General features: G+C 44.8%; 1 protein-coding gene across 1 annotated transcript in view; it reads left to right on the forward strand.

Annotated features, from left to right (window-relative positions):
- The window catches only part of SFXN5 (sideroflexin 5), a 193,480-nt gene that overhangs the window by 164,503 nt on the left and 4,179 nt on the right, over nucleotides 1-24,798 (forward strand). The gene's annotated exons all lie outside the window — the stretch shown is intronic.

A 24,798-nucleotide genomic window follows, 5' to 3' on the forward strand; every position in this document is an offset into this window, starting at 1 on the left:
GCTTTCTTGGAGTTTGCCCACAGTACCCCCCGGGAGGGGACGGATTGGAACAGCAAACCCATGTGGGGACAGCAGCTACTCCACCGCCGCCTGTCACATTGCCTGTGCAGCAATCCGCCCCCCACGCACCCCCCTCCAGTTGGGCTCAGAGGGGCAGCGCCACCCAGTGCCGAGAGCCGGGCCGGGGGTCTGGGGGCTTAGCCCCTCCCTTCCCCCTCCCCATGGAGTCTCAGCTCCCCGGCCTCCCTCCATCATCCCTGCTCTCTCTTTGCCCCCCCCCCCCCCCCCAGTCCTTTCTGCCCCAATATAGCACAACATCCCCCAGCTGAGTGAGGCAGGAGAGAATTCAGGCCCGAGAGGCAGGAGCGAGGGGAAGGGGAGAAGCCGTGAGGAAGAGGAGCCGGGGCCAGATCCAGAGGGGAGGAGGAGCCCCGGTTCTCAGCCAGAGCAGCTGCAGGACAGCCATTTTTATAGAATAAGCTGTTTTCTTCATTCCCCAAGTCCTCCCCCATTCACTGCAGGATTCTTTCCTCACACTAGCTTTGAGACAGAGGGTGAGCAGGGACCGAGATGTCCGTCTGGCAGATGGGGAAACTGAGGCAGGGAGGCAGGATTCTATCCTCACACTAGCTTTGAAACAGAGGGTGAGCAGGGACCGAGATATACATCTAGCAGATGGGGAATCCAAGGCAGGAAGGCAAGATTCTATCCTCAGGCTAGCTGTGAGGCAGAGGGTGAGCAGGGACTGAGATGTCCATTTGGCAGATGGGGAAACCAAGGCAGGAAAGCAGGATTCTATCCTCACACTAGCTTTGAGACAGAGGGTGAGCAGGGATCAAGATATCTCTAGGCAAATGGGGAAACTGGGGCCTGCAGAGACAGTCATTGACTCTGAGGGTGCCCCATACCAAGGAGTACTCCAAGAGAAAGGCAGAAACTCAGGTCAACCCACAGAGGAAAAGCCTAAATATAGAAACATAAGGGACCTTCTTAGACTCCTAGGCGCACCCCCTCAATTAACAAAGGTAGGAAACTGAGGCACGGGGGAATTTTAAGCTCCAGAGCCAATGGGGTCTCCAAGGTCATCTAATCCAATTTCCTTTTTTTTGCAGTCAGAGAGCAGTAGAGAGGAAGGGATTTGACCACAGTCCTGAGGGTAGTGACAGGTGGAATGGCTCCCAATCCCACTACATCCAGCACCCGCCAATCATTTATTAAGCTCCTCCTTGTGGCTAAATGGAGCGTTCTGTGTCCCTTAAACATACCCCAGCCTTCCCCGCTGGCAGCCATCACAAGGGGCCTGGCTGCAGGGGATAAATCTCCTGCCTTCAGAGGCTTGTAGTCTGCTCCTCTCTCCAGGGCTTGTAGTCTAGCCAGGTGACCAGCCCTGGCCGGGAGGAGCTTTAAGTGTGAACAACTGTAAATAGTGCCAGAGGCAGCGGGGGGCACAGAGTGCCAGACCCAGAGGGGGAAAGACTGGGATCAGTCCGGCTTTGGACACTTCCCAGCTGCGTGACCCTGGGCAAGTCCCTGAGTTTGCTCATCTGTAAAATGAATGGAGAAGGAAATGGCAAACCACTGCCTTATCTTTGCCAAAAAGGCCCTAAATGAGGTCACGGAGAAAATCCCAAATGGGATCACCGCTGAAAACAACAATGACCAACATGCTATGTGAGGGATAGAGAGAAAGTTGTCAATGAGTTGGGGGTGGGGAGTGGAATCAGGTGAGGCTTCGTGGAGGAAGCAATAGTTGGGTTTTATGTGCGCGCGTGTGTGTATGTGTGTTTTGCTGAGGCAATTGGGGTTAAATTGTCCCACAGCTAGGAAGTGCTAAGTGTCTGAGACCAGATTTGAACGCAGGTCCTCCTGACTTCAAGGCTGGTGCTCTATCCACTGCGCCACTTCGCTGCCTCTCTGCTTTAGCTTCCCCTCCCAGATTTATTGATTTTGATTTTTTTTGATTAAGTAACACAGGAGATTCTTTGTCTCCATCGCTACCTAGGACCAATAAATTATAAACAAAGAGTGAGAGGGAGGGCAGCATCTTAATCACAGCGTGAGCAAAGATGCGCAAGCAGGAGAGGGGGTGATGTGTTTTGGGGAGAGAAAAGTGCAGCTTGCTTGTGACATAAAGCCTGTGGAAGAGAGTAGTGGAGATGGACCAGACAGAAAAGCTAAAGGGACAACAAATTATACGGAGCCTCCAATGCCGGGGAGGGGGACTTGGGTTTTACCTGGAGGCAAAGGGGAGCTCTAAGATTTGGGGGAGGATGAATGACTGTCCTCTGCCTGAGAAAGATTGTTTTAGAAATAGCGTGAGAAATAGAAGCGAGAGGGAAGGCGGGAGGATCATCTAAATGGGTGATGAAGAGGGCTTTTATGAAGAAGATGGAAGTAGAGAAGAGACGGGGATTAGGGTCCCACACGGTCACTGATTGAATTGAGAGGTGAGAGAAAGGGAAGAGGGAAAGAACCATACACACACGAGAGACCGATAGGAAATAGAGGATCCTAGAACTAGAGTTGGAAAAGACCTCAGAGGCCATTAGATTTACCCTTTCCATTTTACAGATGGGGAAACTGAGGCTCAGGGTCACCTAGGTAGTGACAAGACCAAGATTTGAACCCAGGTCCTTCGATTCTTTCGGCTGTACCAGGTGATGACACAGAAAATAATGGTGAAGTCAGGCAAAGGAGACTATTTAGGGCTAACAATAACAGGTTTGGTCCTGGCCATATTGAGTTTGAGACAATTTTGGAACATCCAGGTGGATGGAGTCTAGAATTAGAAGTCTGGGAATGGTTGGAGGAAAAGGAACCAAAAGTGTCTCTCAAGCCAAGACGAGGGACTGTCCGCTAGATGGAAGTGATTGCCCTTGTCCAAAGCCGCAGGGGGTCAAGGAAGATGTCCAGGAAATGACCTTTGGACTCGACGGCCCCCGAGAAAGGAGCTTTAAGAGAAAAAACCATTGGAAGGAGCTTAGCTGAATTTGTTTCTTTAGACGAGTAATCTCAAAGGACCGTGAATCTCCCCCTAGCAGGGAGCAGGAAGGACGGGACCCTTCCCATCCATCCCTTAGAAAGCTTCTTCCCATCCCCCACCTCCGCTCCCCATCTCCCGCTCTACTACTCAGTAGATTCAGAGTTAGGAGGCAAGCTGTGGGCAATCATTGTTCCTTTCTGATCAATGGGGCTTTCTGTCTGTCTTTGGGCAGTGAGGAAAGGGAGAGAGTGGCTTTTTCAAGTTTATTAGCGGTGAAAAGAAAGAAAGAAGTGAAATAGTAATTGGATGCTGAGAGAGTTTGAAGGGTCAAGGAAAAGTTCATTGGTAAAATTAGGGCCTTTGAACCACATCCCTGTTGTCAAACTGGGGGCCACCTGGGAGCCCCAACACTCTGGAGTGCCCCAAATCAGGTTACCTGCAATCAGGAAATGTCTAACAAAATAAAGATATGGCAAAGTACAGAGAGGGCTAGTTATCATTCTCTGAGTTAACTCGTGGCAGAAAGCGTCTCTCCATTGAGTTTGACACTGTGAACTAGACCTCTGACCCAGGCTCCAGGTCTGAGAAACTTGGATTCTAGGACCTAGGTAAGGGCTTCCCCCCACTTTCTGCCCACCACACACACTCACTCACACACACACACAATTACACACATTCACTCACACACACAATCACACACACACACAATTACACACACTCACTCACACACGCACACTCACACATACACTTACATTTACATACTCACTCATACTCATACTCTTACACACACACACACACACACACACACACACACACTTCAGGGACACACAAAGATACACATGCACTCCAGCCTTCTTCTCAAGGACACCTCGGAGAAGATTTTATCTGTGAGTGTGATGGCCCCACTTCAGAAGCCAGCCCTTCCCCCTCCCCTGTGCACCTGGCTCAGGAACATCCCTAGGAAATTCTCCCATCCAGCTTAGAGCCATTTTGCTTTGCTGGTGGTTTATTTTGTTTGGTTTTTCATCAAGTGACCCTCACACATTCCTCTGGTACTTGAGAAAGGAGGCCGGGAGGGTTCTCTGGTCAGCTGTCAGGAGGCCCCGAGGCCACATCCCCCCCTCCCCTGCCCCGGTCTTGGAGGCATCCGGTGCCCCCGGTGCAGACATTCTTGGGGGAGCCTCAGGAATCCGGCCTGGCCACACTCGGCCTGTGTGAAACAGGAGCTCGGGAGGCCCGCGAGAGGACGCCTTGTTTCCAGAGCCGGGGCCTGCCTCCTCTCCTGCTTCTGTGGGAAAGGTCACCCCCACCGACCAGGCTTTCCCATTCTCCCCTGGGACCACGTCCCTCTGTTCTCTGCTTTCCCAGGATGCCGAGCTTTTGGAGAGCCCAGCAGTTTGGGTTGTGAGTGTGCACAGGAGAACGGGGCCCATAGGCCCAGAGCCAGAAGGGACCTAGCAAGTTATCAAATAACTCCAACCTGTCATTTTTCAGAGTAAGAAACTGAGTCCAGAGTCATCCCGGTAGGGTCCAAGCCAGGATCTGACCCCCAATTGTGGCCTTTCCACAGAACCACCTTAAAGCCCTTATCAGCGGCAGGTCTAGTGTGTGTGTGAGTGTGTCTGTGTGCAACAATGTTTGCATGCGTATGTGTGTGTGTGATTGTATTGGTGCGTGTGTAAATGAGTGTTTCTGAATATGGGGGTATATGTGTGCGTGAGAGGATCAGTGACCGATGTGTGGGTCACACGGGCAGGAAGAAGCAGAATCAGAAGTGGCAGGCACAGTCACCAATGTTCTCTCCCTAAAGCTGGGGCCTACCTGTGTCCCCCGGCCCCAGGATCTTTTCCAAGCGTGGCCTTGAGCAGGGAGGCTTTGGGCTCTCCCTGCCGCTCCTCCCTCCTGTCCCCCTTCCCCAGAGGCCATCCCCACCTGGGAAGAGCAGGGACCTAAGAGAGATTTTTTTCAGGGTCACTCAGAATTCTGGGCCCCCGTTCCCACCCCCACCCCAGTCATCAGCCTTTGACAAAGGCAGCAGAGAAAGCACCAGCAAGACAGGTGAGAAGGAAGCTCTTTGTAGTGGTAAAATCCTGGGAGAAGGGGCTCCGAGGGGGCTCGGTGGTAGGGATCTGGTTTCCTGTTTATGCCTTCACACCTCAGCTCCACGGTCAAAAATGTAAACTATCCATCTAGGACGGTGCAGGTGTGTGTGTGCTGGGGTGGGAGGTGAGGGGAGGGGGCAGCGCCAGACATTCCTAACTTCGGCTTTCCCCCAGCCCAAATCAGAAGTCAAAGGGAAGGCCTGACATCCCCAAACAGCCCCGTGTTAACCCTTCCTGGGCCTCACAGGATCACAGAGCTACCGCTGGAAGGGATCTCAAAACATTTTACAAAGGAAGAAACTGAGCCCCAGCGGGATTGTATAACTGGCCATAGCTCACGCTGCAGTGAGAGTCAGAGACCCGGGCTCCTGAGTCCAAAGTCACTACTTTTTCTACTGTGCCAAGGGGAAGAGATTGAGGGACAGAAAAGGAAAGCCATTTGGTGATCTCTGCTCCCATGAAGTCCATTATCATCTCTGGGCTAAGGATTCTTAGCTCTCCCTTTCCTGCCCGACATCTCTGCCTCCGAGCTCACATCTCCAAATGCCTTTCCGACATCTCCAGCCAGGCGTCCAGTGATCATCTGCAACTCGGCATGTCCGAAACAGAACTCACCATCTTTCCCCCAAACCCTGTGCCCTCTGCTCCCTGCTCTATTCCTTGTAGAGGGAAACATGGCTCCCAGTCCCTCTGGCTCCCAATCTAGACGGCATCCTGAGCGTCTTCCTAGCTCTCATTCCCATGTCCAACATGGCACCGCGGCCTGTCGATTTCACCTCTGCAGTGTCCCTTGTAGGTTTCACTTCCACAATCTCTCTCCTTAATTTCTCCTCTGCAATATATCTTGTAGATTTCTCCTCTGCATCTCTCCTAGATTTCACATCTGCAATATCTCTTGTAGATTTCACTTCTGCAATATCTCCCAAATTTCGCTTCTGTAATATCTCCTGTAGATTTCATCTCTGCACCATTTCTCCCAGATTTCCCCTCTGCATCTCTCCTAGATTTCCCCTCTGCAACATCTCTCCCAGATCTCCCTTCTGTAGCCTCTCCCCTAGATTTCCCCTCTGCATCTCTCCTAGCTTTCCACTCTGCAGCCTCTCTCCCAGATCTCCCCTCAGCACCATTTCTCCTAGATTTCACTTCTGCAGCATCTCTCGAATACACCCTCCTCTCCTCTGATGCAGACCCTCAACACCTCATGCTGGCCTATTGCCAGATCCTAGGGGAGAAGGGAAAGAGAGAGGGAGGAGTGGTCAGCCTGTCTCAAGTCTCTCCCCACTTTAGCCTATCCTCTACTCAGATACTGAAGTGGTTTTCCTAAAATGCAGATCTGATCATGTTATTCACCCACACCCCAACCCAATAAACTCTAGTGGCTCTCTATTGCCTCCAAAAACAAATACAAAATGCTCTATTTGGCATTCAAGGCCTTTCATAACCTAGCTCCCTCCTACCTCACCAGCCTTCTTATACCTTACTCTTCACCCCATTCTCTTCACTCCAGTGATACCGGCTTCCCGATTGTCTCATGAACAAAACACTTGTGTCTTGCTGCAGGTATTTTCTCCATGCCTGGAACATCCCCCCCCTTCCCTGCTCTGACCACTAACCTACCTGGTTTCCTTAAAGTCCCAACTAAAATCCCTTCTTGTGTCTTCCTCAACCTCTCCTAAATGTAATGCCTTCCTTCTGTCAATTATTTCCTATTTATCTTGTATGTGACTTGTTTGCTTGTTTCTGCAATTAGATTGTGAGTTCCTCCAGAGCAGACACTGTCTTTTGCCTTTCTTTGTATCTTTGTATCTTAGTGCAGGACCTGGCACAGACTAGGAATGAATGAACGAATGAATGAGAGCATTTATGAAGTGCTGACTGTATGCCAAGCACTGTGCTAGGACGCGAGGATACATCTCACATTCCAGTAAAGGAGCCATCACACAAACAGTGGTGGTGGTCAAGGAGTTTGGTCTTCGAGTTTACCAGGATAGTGACCGGAGCCATGGGGGAGAAGGTTGATAATATCTATCCAGGAACAATGACAGAGCTGATTTGATGACGATTTATGGTTCCAGATGTCAAGGAGAGAAGGAGAGGGCTGAGGCAGAGGTGGTTGGAGCGTAGAGAATAAAATGAAAAATAGTAGTTGGGGTTGTCTGGAAGAAGTGGTCACCCACCTACCAGAACAACAGGGGCCCCAGGGCAGTAAGGTTAAGGAGACTGGAGGGAGGGATGTGCAGTGTTCAGGGAGAAGCGCTCACCCACCAAAACAGCAGAGCCCTAGTGCTCATGTGTAGTTGTGCAGATTTTTACAGGGGGCTCTCTCTCTGCTCAGCCCTGGGCCCATCCACCCCACCCAGCTCCATATGAGCTTTTCAGGGAACCTTTTACTTTTCTAATCAGGATTGGGGTTCCTCTTTGAATCCCCTAAACTGACTTATTGAGGTCCTGAAGATACCACTCTGACTAATGATGTTTCCTTCTATTCACTTAAAGGATTTGTGTTTAACTCATAAATTATGGCCTCAATTTTATATTTAACACTCACTTGGTGGATCCCTTTACTACGTATGATTGGGTCTAGGAAGGATGAACCTTCCAAAAGACTTGTCCTCAAGGACCTTACAGTCTGCTAGGAAGAAACAGTGTGTACGCAGATGAGCAACCTTGATGTCCTTTTAGGGGTGGGAGAGAGACAAGAAGTGGTCTCTGAAGGGGAAACAGTCGGTCCGGATGAGCCAGGGGATCTAGCCTTGGGACAGGCAGCCGAAGAAAGCCTTGGAATAGCTGGATTTCTGGCAGCCTTCAAAGCAAGGTGGGAATGTCTGAATCTAAGCCTAGGTGGTCTTGGTGCTCAGTGACCTGAAAGCAAAGGGCTCGTCTAATAAATGACAGGATTCTGTAAGAATAAGTAATAAACCCTCACATAGAAAGTATAAAGCATCCAGGATAGCTGTTATTTCCCTATTCCAGCTGGCAGTAGTGTGATCCAGTAGGTAGAGTACTGAGTTTGAAGTAGAGGCCCTGGGGTCTCCAATTCTGCCATTTACAATTTGAGGGATGGTGATCAAGAAACCTCCTTGTTCAGAGGTTTGGCAATTGTTAATGCTGTAAAGTTACCCATGCATATATCCTGTAAATAAAAGGCTATTAAATAAAAAAATAAATAAAAATTAAAAAAAAAAAAAAAGAAACCTCCTTGTTCTGGACCCGTTTCCTCATCCATGAATGAAGGCACCAGACCAAATTCAAATGTTGCAATCCCGGCCTACCTTGAACCCCTGGCTTTAGGCTGTGAACCAGAGGCAGACTGAGATTTCTGCCTCCTCCTTTTTCTTCAGTGAAAATAGCTGGCTATATAGCAATACGACAGCATCATGGGAAAGGGACTGTCTCCTTCATGGGAAGCCTCCCCTCTAAATTTCCCCCTAATCTACTGTTGGCAGCCTCTGCTGATCCCTTTCCCGTAACTTAAAGATGAGACTGGACATCCCCCCCCCCATCTCCTCCCCCTGCCCCACCTTATGCACTCTCCCCATCATTGCCAGCGAGTCTCCGGCTGATCTGCACTCCCACCTTCCATTCCATCTATTCTGAGAACACATTAGGTGTTGGGGGAGCTGCCATTCCAGCTGATTTCCCTTCAAAGTCTAAGCCCATATCATTTAACTCCCCAGGGATCAGGGGGGCCCATCCTCGCTCTTACCCACACACCCAGCCTCCTAGTTTAGGGCTTCCTCTCTTCCTCCTCCTCCTCACACCAGAGGATGCATGACCCAGATGGCCAAGCCCTATCTGACCCTCCCATCCTCCTTTCCCCCTGTTCCCTTCTTCCTTCTCCAAGTCCCAGCTGTGGCCACAACACCATTTGGTCTGCCAGCCCACGCCGGCCCACAAGGTCAGCAAACTCCCTCACCCCAATTAGCCAAACCACTCCACGGGGAGAGACGGGAGGACGTAGCATGTTTATAATCTCGATGCCTGGCCAGGGACCAATTTCAAGGTCGGAGGGGCTGGGGAAAGGGAGGCCAGCTCCCCGTCGGCCTCTCACTCATGACCCTGGTTACCTGAATGATGCTTATTTACCAGCAGGGCTAATGCCGGTGACAGGCAGCTGAGCAGCTCTCTGTGGAGACACCCGAGAAATGAGGGACAGTGCCAGCTTCCCCAACCTTCCTACTTGGCCACTTTGTCCAATCCGCATCCGAACCAAAACTCCTTCCGCGGCATGACCAACAAGCTTTTGCTTAATCCCACCCCCACCCCCCGTGAGGGGAAGCTCACCCTCCAACAGATAGCCTGTTCCTCACTTAGACAACTCACCATGAGAAAGTTTTCCTGACATCGAGCCTAAATTTCTCCTGTAACCGTCTCACCCATTCCTCCAAATCTAACTCTTCTTTGCCAAGACCTTGGTGACAGCTCTCGTGGCCCCCTGAGCTTTCTCCTCTCCACATCCCCAGTTCTTTTGAGTGATCTGCATGTGATGTGGACTCCCTGCCTTTCCCAATCTGGCTCTCCACCAGACACTGTCCAGCTCATTTTTGTCCTCCTTAGACTGCAGTGCCAGAACTCCAGTTATAAGATCCGACCAGGGCTGAGTATAGTTGGACAATTCCTTCCTGTTCCTGCAGGCTCCCTTCTCAATAGAACCCAAGTTGGCCTCTGGGGACCACTGATTCCTTGTGAGCCTGTGGTCCACTAGAACCTTCAAGTCCTTTTCAGATAATCTGCATCTCACCCTGCCTTCCACCATTTGGGAAGTTGTGGAGTTGATTTCTTGAACTCAAATGTAAATCTGCATTGATTTCTGCTAACTCATCTCACTGGATTCAGCCCCATCACCTCGATGGTCCAAAGCCAATGGGGATCCTGATTGTTACCCAGTGTCGCACTAACTCCCCCACTTTGTGATATCTGCAAATCTGCTAAGGATTCTTCTTAATGTCTTATGTATAACATAACAACAATAATCATGATAATGGGTGGCATTCAGATAGAACCTTAAGGTTTGCAGAGCATATTACAAATATTCTTACAAAGGTGGATGCTATTTTTAATTCCATTATCATAACATTATAATAATTAAATCCCCATCATTCTCTTGCCTGGCCAGGGACCAATTTCAAGGTTGGAGGGGCTTGGAAATCAGTAAAAGCTACAAATTAGGGCTTGATTCATTGTTTTGATTGTCACTAAGAAAGTGATAGAGAAATGTAAATGGTACAGATTAAATTTAAAAGTGTGTCCTGCTTGCATTTATTCTCCTGGAGAGTTTAGCACAGTATCTGACACATGTAGTAGGTACTTAATAAATGGTTATTGATTTTACAGTTGAGGAAACTGAGGTAGACAAGTTAAGTGACTTGAATGCAATCAGACAACTAGTAAATGTCTGAGGTAGAATTTGAACTCCGGGCTTCCTATTTCTAGGTCCAGCATTCTATCCACTGCTCTCTCTCTAGCTGCCGCTATATGACTTTAAGGCTGAACGAGTGGTTTCCTCTCATTAGGCACTACATTAAGTATGATGGTACCTCTGTGTAGTAGGCCCCACAAGTGTGGTTAGTCCCATTTTATAGAGTGAGCTATTCTACCCACCAAGAATCTCTTTTATAAAGGTAAAATCCAGAATTCAGAGGGGATGGTATGATTTGCTGAGAAGTGTCTAGGCTGAGACTCACACTCAGAATCTCCTAATCCTTAGCTGAATCCTTTGAATCATGAGGGGAGTAGGCAGTCCTCTTCAGGCCATCACAAGATGGCTAGAAAAAAGATCTAGGAGTACGTGTGGACTGTAAGCTCAAGGCCAGTCCAAAGTGAGACATAGCCACCAAGAAAGCTAATAAGATCTTACTGTCAATTGAGATGGACCTCCTAGGAATAAGGATGCCACAGTCCCAGTGGCTTGGTCAGAGAGTATTTTGGGAACACCATGGATAAACTAGAGAATGTCCAAAGTAGGGTGCCCAAGAGGAGGAAGGACCTTCCATGTCAGGATCAGCTGAAGGAGCTGAAGGAGGTGAATGTTCACTCTGGAGTTGGGCAGAGCGGCAAGAAGAAGAGAACTCTTTTCAAGTATTTGACAGGCTGCTTTCTAGAAGGGGAATCAGACCTTTTTCTAGGTGGCTGCTACAGGTCAGATTCCATAGCAATGAGTTGGATCTGAAATGAGGCAAATGTGGACTCGGCATAAGGAAAAGCTTCCTAACAAAGTGAGATGAGTCCTAGAATACAGAATGTCAGAGCTGGGTGGGACCTTAAAGAAGATTTAGTCTCACTCTTTTATTTGATAAGATCGAGAATCTAAGACCCTTACTGGAAAAGCGACTTACCCAGGATCACACAGCCCAGTAAGAAGCAGAGAAGGAATGAGAACCAGATGTCCTATCAGACCTTATTAACACTGTCTTCCTTCAGCTCCCTACCCCCATGACCAAATACTAAAATGAGGAAGGAGCAATGGACCAAGGGGACACCCAGTAGCTCCTCCATTCCAATCTCTCCACATATGACTCTCCTCCATGCACTTCATAAACCATTCTTGGTCCAGTTGATGTTTCTCACACAGGATGCTCCAGCTCCTGTCTCACACCACTGCATTATCTCACTCCATACCTAGAATGTTCTGCTTTCTGACTTTGGAGTACCTGACTCCCTTTAAGACTCAGCTCCAAAACCATCTACTACAGGAGATTTTTTTCTGATACCCTTCCCCATCACCCTAGCTGCTGGAACCTTACTCCCATCTAAGTTTCATATTTGCTTTGTATATGTCTTATATTTAATTATGACCAGGAGTATTTTGCTAAATGTTTAACAACTATCTCTCCAGGAAAAGAAATGCAAGCAGGACACACTTTTAAATTCAATCTGTACCATTTACATTTCTCCATCACTTTCTTAGTGACAATCAAAACAATGAATCAAGCCCTAATTTGTAGCTTTTATTGATGTCCAAGGTGTAAATAAATGCTCATACTGGAAAACTCAATCAGTTCAGGAATGGGGTGAAAGCTGGCTCTAGCACAACCTTGCTTACGTCATTTGTTTATGTTGTCTGTCCCCAATAGAATATAAGCTCCAGGAGGAGCTTCCCTATTGTGTTTGCATTCTCAGTGCTTAGCTTGTTGACTGGTTGATTGTAATGGAGGGTTTGTGCAGGGTAATATGAAGTACAGATTCAAAGGCAGGTGGGCACCAGATTATGGAGAGCCTTAACTGCCAGGCTGAGAAGATTTATTTTCATCCAATAGAAAATGATACAATAAATATTTTTTGATCCTGGGAGTGTCTTTATCAAAACAATGGTTCAATTTCACCTCAAAAGGAGCTTTCTGGTGGGTGGAGCGCCTCAGGCTTCCATGAGTTTCCCAGGAATATTGAACATTCTTAGATTTTCAAATGACACAGAGTTGGGACAGTGATAGGCAGGATCAAAAAAAGACCTCAATAGGCCAAAAAATTGGGCTGAATCTAATAAGGCAACAATGGGAAAAATATAGTCCTAGATTTGAAATCAAAGATTCTGTTTCACAAATATAAGAGGAGGATATGATCAGGTTGTACTTTATGTCTGAAAACGATCTGGGTATTTTTAGCGAACCACAAGTTCATTACAAGTCAGTATGAGTGGGCAGCCAAAAGACCAAGGTCATCATTGGGTTGCATTAAGCAAGGCAACACAATGATTAAGCAAGGCAGAGTTTGTGCTAAGAACAAGACTCTAGTCCTTCTGGACTCTGTATTGGTCAGACTCTTCTTGGAGTATGATGGTCAGTTCTGAGCAGGATGTGGATAAGCTGGGGTGCAGCTGGAGAAGAGCAGCCAGAATGAGGTAGACTGGGAGAAAAGACTCTTGGGGAGGCAAGATTTCTACTTTTCAAATGTTTGAAAGATTGTCATGTAAAAAGGATTCATATTGTGGTTTGAGATGGCAAAATTAGAAGCAATTGGATAAGAGTTTCTGAAAAACAGATTTGGACAAGTCAAGAGCATTTATTAATGGGAAAGGGATGGAAATTTATTTAGTGCCTACTGTGTGCCAAGATATTTCTCAAAAATAGATCTAGACAAGTCAAGAAGTATTTATTAATGGGAAAGGGAGGGGAATTTATTTAGCACCTACTGTGTGCCAAGATGTTTCTCAAAAACAGATCTTGACAAGTCAAGAAGTATTTATTAATGGGAAAGGGAGGGGAATTTATTTAGCACCTACTGTGTGCCAAGATGTTTCTCAAAAACACATTTGGAAAAATCAAATAGCAATTTATTAAGGGGACAGGAATTTGTTGTTGCTTGTTGTTCATTCATATCTGATTCTTTACGACCCCATATGGGGTTTTCTTGGCAGATAGTGGAGTGGTTTGCCATTTCCCTCTTCTCAGGATTAGGGCAAACAGGGTTAAGTGATGTGGGGAGATGACAGTAGCTAATCCTTCCCCCTCAGGGGCCCGGTAGAGAAAGAAACCTAGAGAGAGCTCTGAGAGGAATGAAGGAGTGATGCTCCTTAAAATGGAGGTACCAGGAGAAATTGTCCATTAGAGTAGGGAGCCTCAGGTGGAGAAAGAAGTCTGGAGATTGGGATTGGGGCCTGGAAAGGAAGGAAGATGTAGGCCGGAGGCAGCAGAGTGGAGCAGGCTGCTGCAATGGCTGGTGGGTTTCTCCCTCTTAGAGGTCCTCAGGCACAAGTTTGGATACCCATTTGTCACAAGGGTGGTGAGAGTCTCCCAACTCAGATCCCCAATTCTATGACGTTGGCTTTAGGGAGCCTTGTGGCAGTTCTGCAGAAGGCGAATTGGTGAATAGATGGTCAAGGAAGGAGACCACAAGGGAGAAGAGATAAGGTCCTGAACTCCAATGGATGTTGGTCATGTGAGGAGATGGACTCAAATGATATTGCAAGTGCTTTATATTCTTTTATTAGAGTTTCATTCCTTTGGGTCTTGAAGGTTTTTTTTCCCCAGAGTTTTGTATTAGATTTTTTTGGAAGGAAAAAAAAAACACATTAAGCCATTATCTGTGAGTGCCTGGGAGATGATTTGGGGGGGTGGGGGAGGTGGATCCATTGACAGGTTGCTATTAGCTACTAGAGAAGGGCCCAAACACAATTCAACAAGCACATATTAGCCACTTACTGTATATTCAGCACTATCCTCAGCTCTAAATAAAACATAGTCTCTGACTTAGTGGAACTTTCTATTAGGACAAAAATGCATTTTCCTCTCTTTCACAATTTTGCTGTTGGATCTAACCAGCATTCAGGCTCTCTTCTGGGGGGAGCTTTCCTCCTAAGTCTGATTAAAGTTGGCAATACAGGAAGGCATAAATAAGGATGGATTTGTACTCTGAAGACCTGAATTCAGATCCAGGCTCTCAGCTCACATGGGCAGCATGATTCACAGGAAGAGTGCCATCTGTGGGGCCAGGGGATCTGACTCATCTCACACCTCTGCTTTGCACTGTCTAGGTGGTCCCTTTCTGAGCCTCCATTTTCTCCTCTGTAAGATGGAGGTGGGGGCGCTGGATTTTCAGAGGTGTCCGACTTGCAGTCCCTGGCAATTGCCTGGGTTCTTAGGCCTTCTACATGGAGGAATTAGGGGAATTCCAAGGTCCTTGTGGTTCTCAGTCCTGGGGAGTGCTCTGGAAACTGCTCTTTCTCTTTCCAGCCAGAATGGTGGTTCCAGCCTATAACATTTCTTGTCTCCCACTTGCTCCTCACACCCACAATTCCCGGGACTCGAGGAGCTCCCACCACAAGAGCCAAAAGACATAGGATGGAATATTCACAGTCCCTTAGTACCCCATTATTTTATTTCTCTAGGTCCCAGTCACCCCCTCCCCCCAGGACACATCTCAAATGAGGGGGCTGGTGAGCTCTCTTCCCCATCCCTTCTACCTCAAGGATCCCAGGATACCCCTGGCACTTGTCTCCCACAGGCAGTGGCGGAAGGGGAAGGGGGGAAGGGTGACAGAGGCAGGTCTCTGCAGAGGAAAGGCACGAAAGAGGGTGCCCCTTCCCAGGACCAGGGAGCGGGCTCTCAGTCATCTTCTTAGCTCTCCCAGCTGCAGAGTAGAGGTGCCCAGCTAGGCGAGAGCTCGCTCCGGGGCCAGCCAAGGTGACGGGGCCACGGGACGGAGCTGGTCCCACGCCGGGGCCGAGCGGCCCCTCCGATTATCATGTAGGCCTCGGTGTTTCAGTGAAAGCCTCCATGGGAAGTTGCTAATAATGGCAGTAAGAGAAAATATGCTACATCTGTTATGGATAGCAGAACAAAATTAGCTGCTCACACCTCTGACATCCAAGATGTCTTAACTTAAAATACTCCTTGGCTTCCTTTGCATAATTTACTGATTATATTTAAAAGAAATACAATTTTGCAATTACTGTTCTTTCCAGCGTGATATCTATGCATCATCTCCCTTTTATGTTTATATATTTCTCCTTCATTAGTGCAGTCTGAAGGGTGATTAGGATTCTTCAAACATTTTACAGAGGTTAAACGTTGATTAAGATTTAATTATTACTGTAAATAGCTCGGAATGACATATGGTGTAAAAGCCTGGCATATGTGCATTTGAATAAATGAAGCGCTATTTCCCAGGATGCCTCAGTCTCTGCTTAACAGCTTTCCCGAAGGGTTATGTTACACCTCATGGTAAGATTGCTGGGATGTTATATTTTGTTGGTTTTTGCAGCTGAAAGCGAAGAACAGTTTTCCAGTTTTTTAAAAACATTGAATATTTTAAATACCTAAATTGTTTTGCACAAATTTTTGCTAATTTGTCTAACTAGGTTAAACATTTTCAAAAGCATTTCGATTTTGGAGCGTGGGCTCCGAGCATTGTGTTGGTGGCGGGCGTGGAGACTAGGGGAGCCCACGGGGGTGGGGGACATCGGGAGGTGGGGTGGGAGTGGGGGGATGGAGAGACCCCGGTGGCCTAAGGTGGGGAGAGGTAGCCAGACCTTCCCCACCTGCTTCCCTGTGGGTTGCCAAGCCCTCAGCATCATGGGAACCAGGAAGCTCACAGGGAGGGGTCCTGCTCCCCTCCCCCTTCTAAGAAGCCAGCACTGAGGACTCTAGCCTGGGATGAGATTTCCCTTCTGAACTCCTCTTTGGTTCCCCTGAGCTTCAGATCATTCTTTGTTTCTAAGATGTGAGTCTTGTCTCCTGAGCCAGACTGTGAGCTCCCTGAGGGTAGCCTGTGGCTGGTACTGGGGAGAGATGGCTGGATTTGGAGTTCCGATCCCAGTTCTGGGGCTCACTCCCCGGGGGGACTTTCAGGCAGTCTCCCTGCGCCTCAGGGTGCTCATCTGCGATGAAGAGACTGACCTTTGAGGTCCCTTCCAGCTTCAGGTCTGTGATCTCCTGGTGTGGACAATGAGAGGAAGGATCTTGGGCTTCTAGACTGACAGGGACCTTCAAGGTTCTTTAAAACCTCCCCTTCCCCCTGTCACAGTAGAAGAAAAACAGGGCCCAGACCTGCAGGAAGTCCCCAGGAAGAAAGTCCAAGAGCCAAGATCTGAAACTGGGTCCTCTGACCCCAGAACCGGGGCTCCTTCCACTGCCCAGACCTAGCACAGGACACAGGAAACTGTTCCATGTCCAAGGCGATCTCTGGTCACTGTCGATGCTTATTATGAGACTGGGGAAAGGCACTGTAGGATTCGAAGGAGATAAATGCTGAATCTCTTCTCAATAAGAGTAAAAAAAAGAAGAGGAGGACAAGGAGACATGGTGGAAGAAAAGGAGAAAGAGGAGGAGGAAGAGTAGCAGAAGGAGGAGGAGGAGAATGAGAAAAAGGAGGAGGAGGAGGAGGAAATGCTGAATCTCTTCTCAACAGGGGCAAAAAAGAAGAGGAAGACAAGGAGACATGGCAGAGGAGGAGAAGGAGAAAGAGGAGAAGGAAGAGGAAGAGGAGGAGGAAGAGGAGGAGGAGAAAGAGGAGGAGGAGGAGGAAGAGGATGAGAAAGAGGAGGAGAAGGAGGAAAAGGAGGAGAAAGAGAAGGAGGAGCAGGATGGAACAGACAATATTGGCCAGTGAGCTGGACTTTGATTCCTGGCATTCTAGAATGAATGATTAAAGGGATGGTTCATGAGCACATAGAAAGGGAAACTGATCTCTGAGAGCCAACATGGATTCAACGAGAACAAGACATTCTGGTCTTGCTCCGTGTGGCTCCAGGAACAGAACAGGACACCATGGGAGAAGTTTCAGAAAACAAGATTATGAAGAATAATTCAGAGCCCTCCATAGTGAAATAGGCTGCCCCCAAAATAGTGAGTCGCCCCTCATTGGCAGTCATCAAGCAGATGCCAGATGTCCCCTTGTTAGGGATGATATAGTAAGGACTCTCAATCAGAAGCAGGTAGAAGAGCTAGCCTAAGTCCCTGTCCAAGTGGGAGACTGTAGTGATTCCATGATTTAGCAAATACACTAAATTGAGTTGAGTTGAGTTTAATAAACTCCCTTTCTGCATCTCTCATCATTTTCCAGCCCAGTGTCTCTCACGCAATTTGGGCTCATTGGGATCTTATAGGGTAGCCATGTTGACCATGTTGTTAGAAAATCCTGAATACATACCCAGCCCCAGACATTTGTCACCTGTGTGAACCTGGCCAAGTCAATTAACTTCTCTGCCTAAGTTTCCTCATCTGTAAAATGGAGATAATAGATGCTCCTACTTCCCAGAGTTGTAGTGAAGATACATTTTGTTGTTCAATCATCTCACATACTTTGTGCCCCCATTTGGGATTTTCTTGGCAGAAATATTGGAGTGGTTTACCATTTCCTTCTCTAGCTCATTTTACAGATGAAGAAACTGAGGCAAGCAAAGTGAAGTGACAATACAACTTGTAAAGTGTCTGAGGCTGGATTTGAATTCAAGATGAGTTGTCTTGACTTTAGGCCCAGTGCTCTATCCACTGAGCCACCTAGTTTTCCCCGGATAAAATAAGATCATATTTCTAATGTTTGGCAAAACTTTTAGTACTACATAAATTGTTGTTAGTAATAATAACAGTGATGATGATTATGATTTTTGATACATCTCTCATTCCATGAGTGCAGGAATGGAAAACAAATTTCCAAGATTCTTTTTCAAGTCGGTCCCTTCCTTTCTTCTTGACTATTTGCTTTCTAGATATCTTCAGTCCCAACCCTGGCTCTGAGGTGCCTACCGGACCATGACAAATGTTCATTTTTAATTCAATAAATATTGAAGCATCCATAGAAGCCATCAACCTTGATCTAAGTCCCTTCCAACTCTCTATGGTCCAAGTCTCCCCCTTGTTTTGCAGATGAGGAAACTGAGGCAAAGACTGTTGGATATCTAGCCCAGGGTCACACAGCTAGTAAGTGAATGAGGTGAAATTTGAACACAGATTCTCTCTGAGCTGAAACTTGGACAAAAGAATTTTTAAAGGGAGACGTGAGAAAAGAATGCCTTCCCTACATGGACGGTGGCTTATGCGTGTGGGCTGAGGCAGGAGATGAAGGTTGACTGGTAATACAACTAACATCTATTGAGCAAGATCTGGGCTCAGTTTTCTTGGGGGGAGAATCACAGGATCATCTTAGTTGGAAAGTCCATGGTGGTGAATGGCCATCCCTCTCCATCATCCCTGAGAAGTGGGCATCTGGACTCTTCTCGCAGAATCCCAAGGAGGTGGAACTCAGTATCTCCCATTGCCCTCTCTCTTGCTGAGCCCACTTTTGGAGGTCTGTCTGGGCACCCCATTTTAGGAAGGACAAGTCATAAAGCTGGAGATTACCCTGAGCAAAAAGACAATCTTTGATTTAGCAAGCATTGATCAGTGCCAGACACTGTGCTGAGCACTTTATAAACATCATCTCGTTTGATCCTGGGAGGTAATTACCTAGGGGGCATTATTATCCCCATTTTACAATTGGGGAAACAGAAGCAAACAGAGTTAAGTAACTTGTCCAAGTAACTAACTGTCTGAGGCTAAATTTGAACTCTGATCTTCCTGACTGAAGTCCCAATGCTTTTGCCACTCTGTCACCTAGGAGGATAATTAAGAGCATGCTGTATGATAGGAAAGGAACTGGGATATCGTTAGCCTAGTTCTCTCTTCCCACTCCTGGCAAAGGAGTCAGACTAGAAGGAGATAGGGATGGCAGTGAGGGGACAGGTCTCTTAGAAAGACATTCTGGACTTGGAAGAGACCCTAGAAATTCCACCTATTCCATTCAGCAAGCCATTTATGAATTAAAGGATCTCAGGAGTCATCTATCTGTCTAAAAGTGGTTCTCAAACTTTTGTTTTCAGTATCTTTATCCTATTAAAAATGATTGAGGATCTCTCCAAAGTGTTTTTGTTTATCTGGGTTATATTTATAGACATTTACCATATTGGAAATAAAAACTATTTTTGAATTTGTAGACCCTCTAAAAGGGTTTCAGAGATCCCCAGGATTCTCTAGACCATACTTTGAGAACCACTGAATCCATCCCCTTCATTTTATGGATGAGAAAACCAAGACTCAGAAGTTTAAAGAGCTCAGATGACACAGTTAATGAAAATCAGGAGTGAGATTCGAACTAATCTTTTAACTCCTAAAATAGTGTCCAGTGAGGAAATAGCCACCCTTACTATTTATTTCTCTGATCCTGAAGATGTCCTATTGCCATAAATTATATGGCAGTTCTCTTCTAAATTCAGACCCATTAATAAAAATTCAGGTAACATTTATTCAGTACCTTTTAGATGTATGACACCACTCAGAGCCTCCAAAAACGTCATAGAAGACACAGTTGCTTCTTCTAAGGAGTTTAGCGCATCCTGCAGAACTTATATGTCTCTCTGAGAAAGATTTAGGTTCCATATTTAAAATGGTAGCTAGGATGGTGATGACATGTTACTACTGCTTAACAGCTTATATTTTTTAAAGGTTTTTTTTCATACAAATCATATTGTATGCAATCTTCATAGAAACTTAATGGATGGGGAAGAAATTATTTTCACTTCACAGAAGAGAAAATAAAGACTCAGAGAAGGTCTTCCCAAGGATTTTTTAAAAGCATATTATGTGTCAGGCTCTGTGCTAAATGTCAGAGATCTAAAAAAGGGTTTTTTTTTCCCCAATAGTCCATGTTCCTATGTCTGTAGCTCCACAGAGCCTAGCCTCTTCCTTGAATTTTCTTTCAGTTTGCCTAAAGCCAATTTGCTATTTTTTGTTTAGTTCTAAAAAGTAATATCTTGATGATTTGATGAGTATGTCACTAAACCTGAATATTAATTTTAGGTAGTATACTCAGTATGTTTGTTTTTTATATTGGCACTGTCCAACCATGGACAATTACTATCGTTCCAATTATGTGTCTTCCTTTATTTTTTTGCTGGTTTTGTTTGCCACAAGAAACTTTTTTCCATCTACACTGACATTCAATACACAGACACTTCATAGATGTTTCTGGAAATTCTTTCAAGTCTTTTCTACAAAATGGATTTCATACCTTAAATCTTTGGTTCATCCTTTATCTCTTCCTTTCTTTTTTTGGACCTCTTTCAGTCTTCTTTACCTTGTCTCTATCCTTTCTTTTTCTTTCCATTTCTCTTTTCTTTTTCTCTTTACCTTTTTCTCTTGAGTTCTCTCCACTCCATCCTCTCTTTTCTTCTCTTACCCTTTATTGTTATTTTTAAATCAAAATTTTTTCCCTTCCTTTATTTCTATAAAAATACTCTGTAGTTATATTCATTAAAATCCTGAGTATGAAGCAATAGATTAGTTCCCATATATTATAAACATTTTGGTAGTTATTTTGGATGGGATTTTTTCTCTCTTCTCTTAATTAGGTTTTGTTAGTAATATACAGAAAGAGTGATGAATTTTTGAGCTAATTTTATATACTGCCACTTTATTGAAGTTACTAATTCTTTCCAATTCATTTTAAAAGAATTGCTGGGGCTGAGTGAGTAATTCTTCTAATCACCTGCAAATATCTACAATTTTGCCTTGTCTTTAAGACATGCTTATTTCTCCCCCCATCCTTGAGATAGCTTTCTAGACAACTCAAAAACAGATCTATCCACCATAAAGTTCAGCTCTTTTGCTGTCTGTCTTAACCTACTGGTGGGTCCAGTCTCATCAGTAGCTGTGTGATTTTGTGCTAGGTCCACCTTTATCAAGTCAATCCCCTCCCTCCCAAGATAGCTGGCAAAAGCAGGTTCTTTTTTTTTTTTTTTTAATTTAATAGCCTTTTATTTACAGGTTATATACATGGGTAACTTTACAGCATTAACAATTGCCAAACCTCTTGTTCCAATTTTTCACCTCTTACCCCCCCCACCCCCTCCCCTAGATGGCAGGATGACCAGTAGATGTTAAATATATTAAAGTATAAATTAGATACATAATAAGTATACATGACCAAAACATTATTTTGCTGTACAAAAACAATCAGACTCTGAAATATTGTACAATTAGCTTGTGAAGGAAATCAAAAATGCAGGTGTGCATAAATATAGGGATTGGGAATTCAATGTAATGGTTTTTAGTCATCTCCCAGAGTTCTTTTTCTGGGCATAGCTGGTTCAGTTCATTACTGTTCCATTGGAAATGATTTGGTTGATCTCGTTGCTGAGGATGGCCTGGTCCATCAGAACTGGTCATCATATAGTATTATTGTTGAAGTATATAATGATCTCTGGTCCTGCTCATTTCACTCAGCATCAGTTCGTGTAAGTCTCTCCAGGCCTTTCTGAAATCATCCTGTTGGTCATTTCTTACAGAACAGTAATATTCCATAATATTCATATACCACAATTTATTCAGCCATTCTCCAACTGATGGGCATCCATTCAGTTTCCAGTTTTTAGCCACTACGAAAAGGGCTGCCACAAACATTCATGCACATACAGGTCCCTTTCCCTTCTTTATAATCTCTTTGGGATATAAGCCCAGTAGTAACACTGCTGGATCAAAGGGTATGCACAGTTTGATAACTTTTTGAGCATAGTTCCAAACTACTCTCCAAACTGGTTGGATTCGTTCACAACTCCACCAACAATGCATCAATGTCCCAGTTTTCCCGCATCCCCTCCAACAATCATCATTATTGCAAAAGCAGGTTCTATGCCAGACTCTTTTCCCTCCTACCTGTGTGATTCTGGGCAAGTCAATCTCTTCATCTGTCAGATGAGGAGGGACTAGCCTAGATGACCTGTGATGTCCCTTCCAGCTAGACCTCTTTGAATGGGATCTCTTCCTATTTCACGGTGCCTGTTTAAGCCACTGCTAAAATTCCTGATTCCCCATTGGGAGAGTATCCCTCTCGGTTCATTTCAATTAACCAGTCGTCCAACCAGCAAACATTTACCAAGTACCTATTATGTTCCAGACACTGCACTAAATGCTGGGGATACAAAGAAAAAGCAAAAATAGTTCTGATCTCTGAGGATTTTCCACTTTATTGAGGAAGATAATATATATTAATCAGAAGGGACTGCTAAGTCCTGGTTCCCACTCCACCGGTCATCTTGATGACTCATCTCCTGGCTACCCTGCCCCCTGGTCAGAATTCTATCACCACTCCAGATTTATATCAAAAATATTTTACACATAAGGTAAAAATAGCAGACATCATTTTCACCGAGGGAAGAGGAGGAATGGTCCTACATGAGAGCCCAGCAGGGAATCCTTCTGTGAAGTGAATATTCTTTGTGGTTTATCTGGTATGAAATCCAGATTTTCATGCAGTGAGATGAATCAGGAGTAGACTAGGATTGATTAGACAAGGATTGGAACAGGGGGAGAGAAATGAGCAGCTGTTCGGGCCTGGAATCTGCAGAATGGGCAGTTAAGGCGTGTATAAGACTAGAGAACAGAGAGTATCCAGTTTTGAGTAGATGAATAAATCAGACAAGGTATAGCAGAAATAACGAGAGATAAAAAATAAATCACTTCTGGTGATGTAATATTGAAAAACTTTGCACAAATAAAATTAAGGCATCTGGGATGAGAAGGGAATTGGTCAATGGTGGGGGGAAAATCTTTGCATCAGATTTTTTAGGGAAAACTATAGTTGTCCAAGATATATGAACAACCAGCAGAAATATAGAAGACCAAAAGCCATTCCCCCATAGATAAGTGGTTAAAGGATATGAACAAAATAAAAAAATTTAAAACAATTCATAACTATATGAAAGAATGCTCCAAATCACTAAAAATAAGGGGAAAAGTCAAATCAAAAGAACCCTAAAGTTTCAATTCATCACTAACAAATTGGCAAGAATGATAAAAGATGCAGATGTTCAGTGTTGGAGGGCTTGCGGCAAGACAACAGACACACTCGTGCGTTTTTGGTGGAGCTGTGAATGGAAAGCAATTTGGAAGTATACAAATAAAGTGGCCAAGGTATTCATACCCTTTGACCCAGAGATTTCATTATTAGGCGTATACTTCAAGGAGATCATTGACAAAAAAGAAAGACTCCAGATATACCAAAATATTTGTAGCAGTACTTTTTATAATAGCAAAGAAGTGAAAACAAACTGCCTTGTCCATCAATTAGGGGATGGCTACACAATTTGTGGCAAATAGGTGTAGTGGAATATTCCTCTGCTATAAGAAATGATGAACATAATGAATATAGAAAAGCATGAAAAGACTCATGTGAACTTATGCATAGTGAAGTAAGTAAAAACCAAGAAACAATGTATACTAGAGGTTTCAAATCAGGTTAAAATGTAATTGGGAAATAGTTAACAAAATAATAAAAATGTAATAAAATTTAGATAATATTACATTTTAAAACTAAGTCAATATGTAATCCTTATATATCAGTCATATACTGATACATTTGTCTTTATTCATGATCCCTATTTCTGTTTGAGTTTGACATCCCTGATAGATTTAATAACCACAACCATCTAAATGGACACAAGTTAAAAAAAAAAAAAACACAAGAACTTTGAAATTGAATGTTGCAAAATTACAAAGAATAAATTTGGCTCCCAAGAAGAGAGAGGAGAAACACCTCCCTCCATTCTTTTGCATAGATGGAAGGATCCCCAGGTGTGGAATATTACACATACTGTCAGTTTTTTCAATCTTCTCATCTATTTCTGTCAATATAATAAAAATGAATATAACACCAAGTAAATTTACAAAATATTTTACACATTAATTACAAATTACAGATTAATTTATAAATTAATTGCAAATTAATTTAATTTAATGTTATGTCAATAATATTACCAAGTCGTTTATAGGTAGGACACAAGATAACAAAATTCATCTGGAAAAACAAAAGGTTTAGAATATCAAGGGAAATGATGAAAAGAGGTACAGATGGAGGAGAAAGAGCACTTCTAGACTTCAAGCTATATTGTAAAGCAGCAAACAGCAAACCAATCTGTTACTCAGGGCTGTATGGTAAGGGGTTCAGATCCCAGTATTGCAACTCTCCTCCTAGGAAAAAGACTTGCAAAGCCAGTTCTCATGGGCTGCTTTCTCTGACCACTCATCCTCACTCCAGGCTCCTTTCTTCCCCATCCAAGAAGCTAAGACTTAGGGTTTAAAAGCCCTAGTTAGAGAAGTAGATTAATAGAGCACTCTAGACATGAGAGAATCAGGAAAAAAAAATGGAATTCAATAATCCAGTGTTTGATAAAAAAAAAAAAGGATTATTTTAAATTTTACTTAATTTAATTTTATTTTATTTAAATTATTTTAAAAAGAATTCCTC

Source organism: Sarcophilus harrisii, chromosome 2 (genome assembly GCF_902635505.1).
Source record: "Sarcophilus harrisii chromosome 2, mSarHar1.11, whole genome shotgun sequence".
Taxonomy (NCBI): Eukaryota; Metazoa; Chordata; class Mammalia; order Dasyuromorphia; family Dasyuridae; genus Sarcophilus; species Sarcophilus harrisii.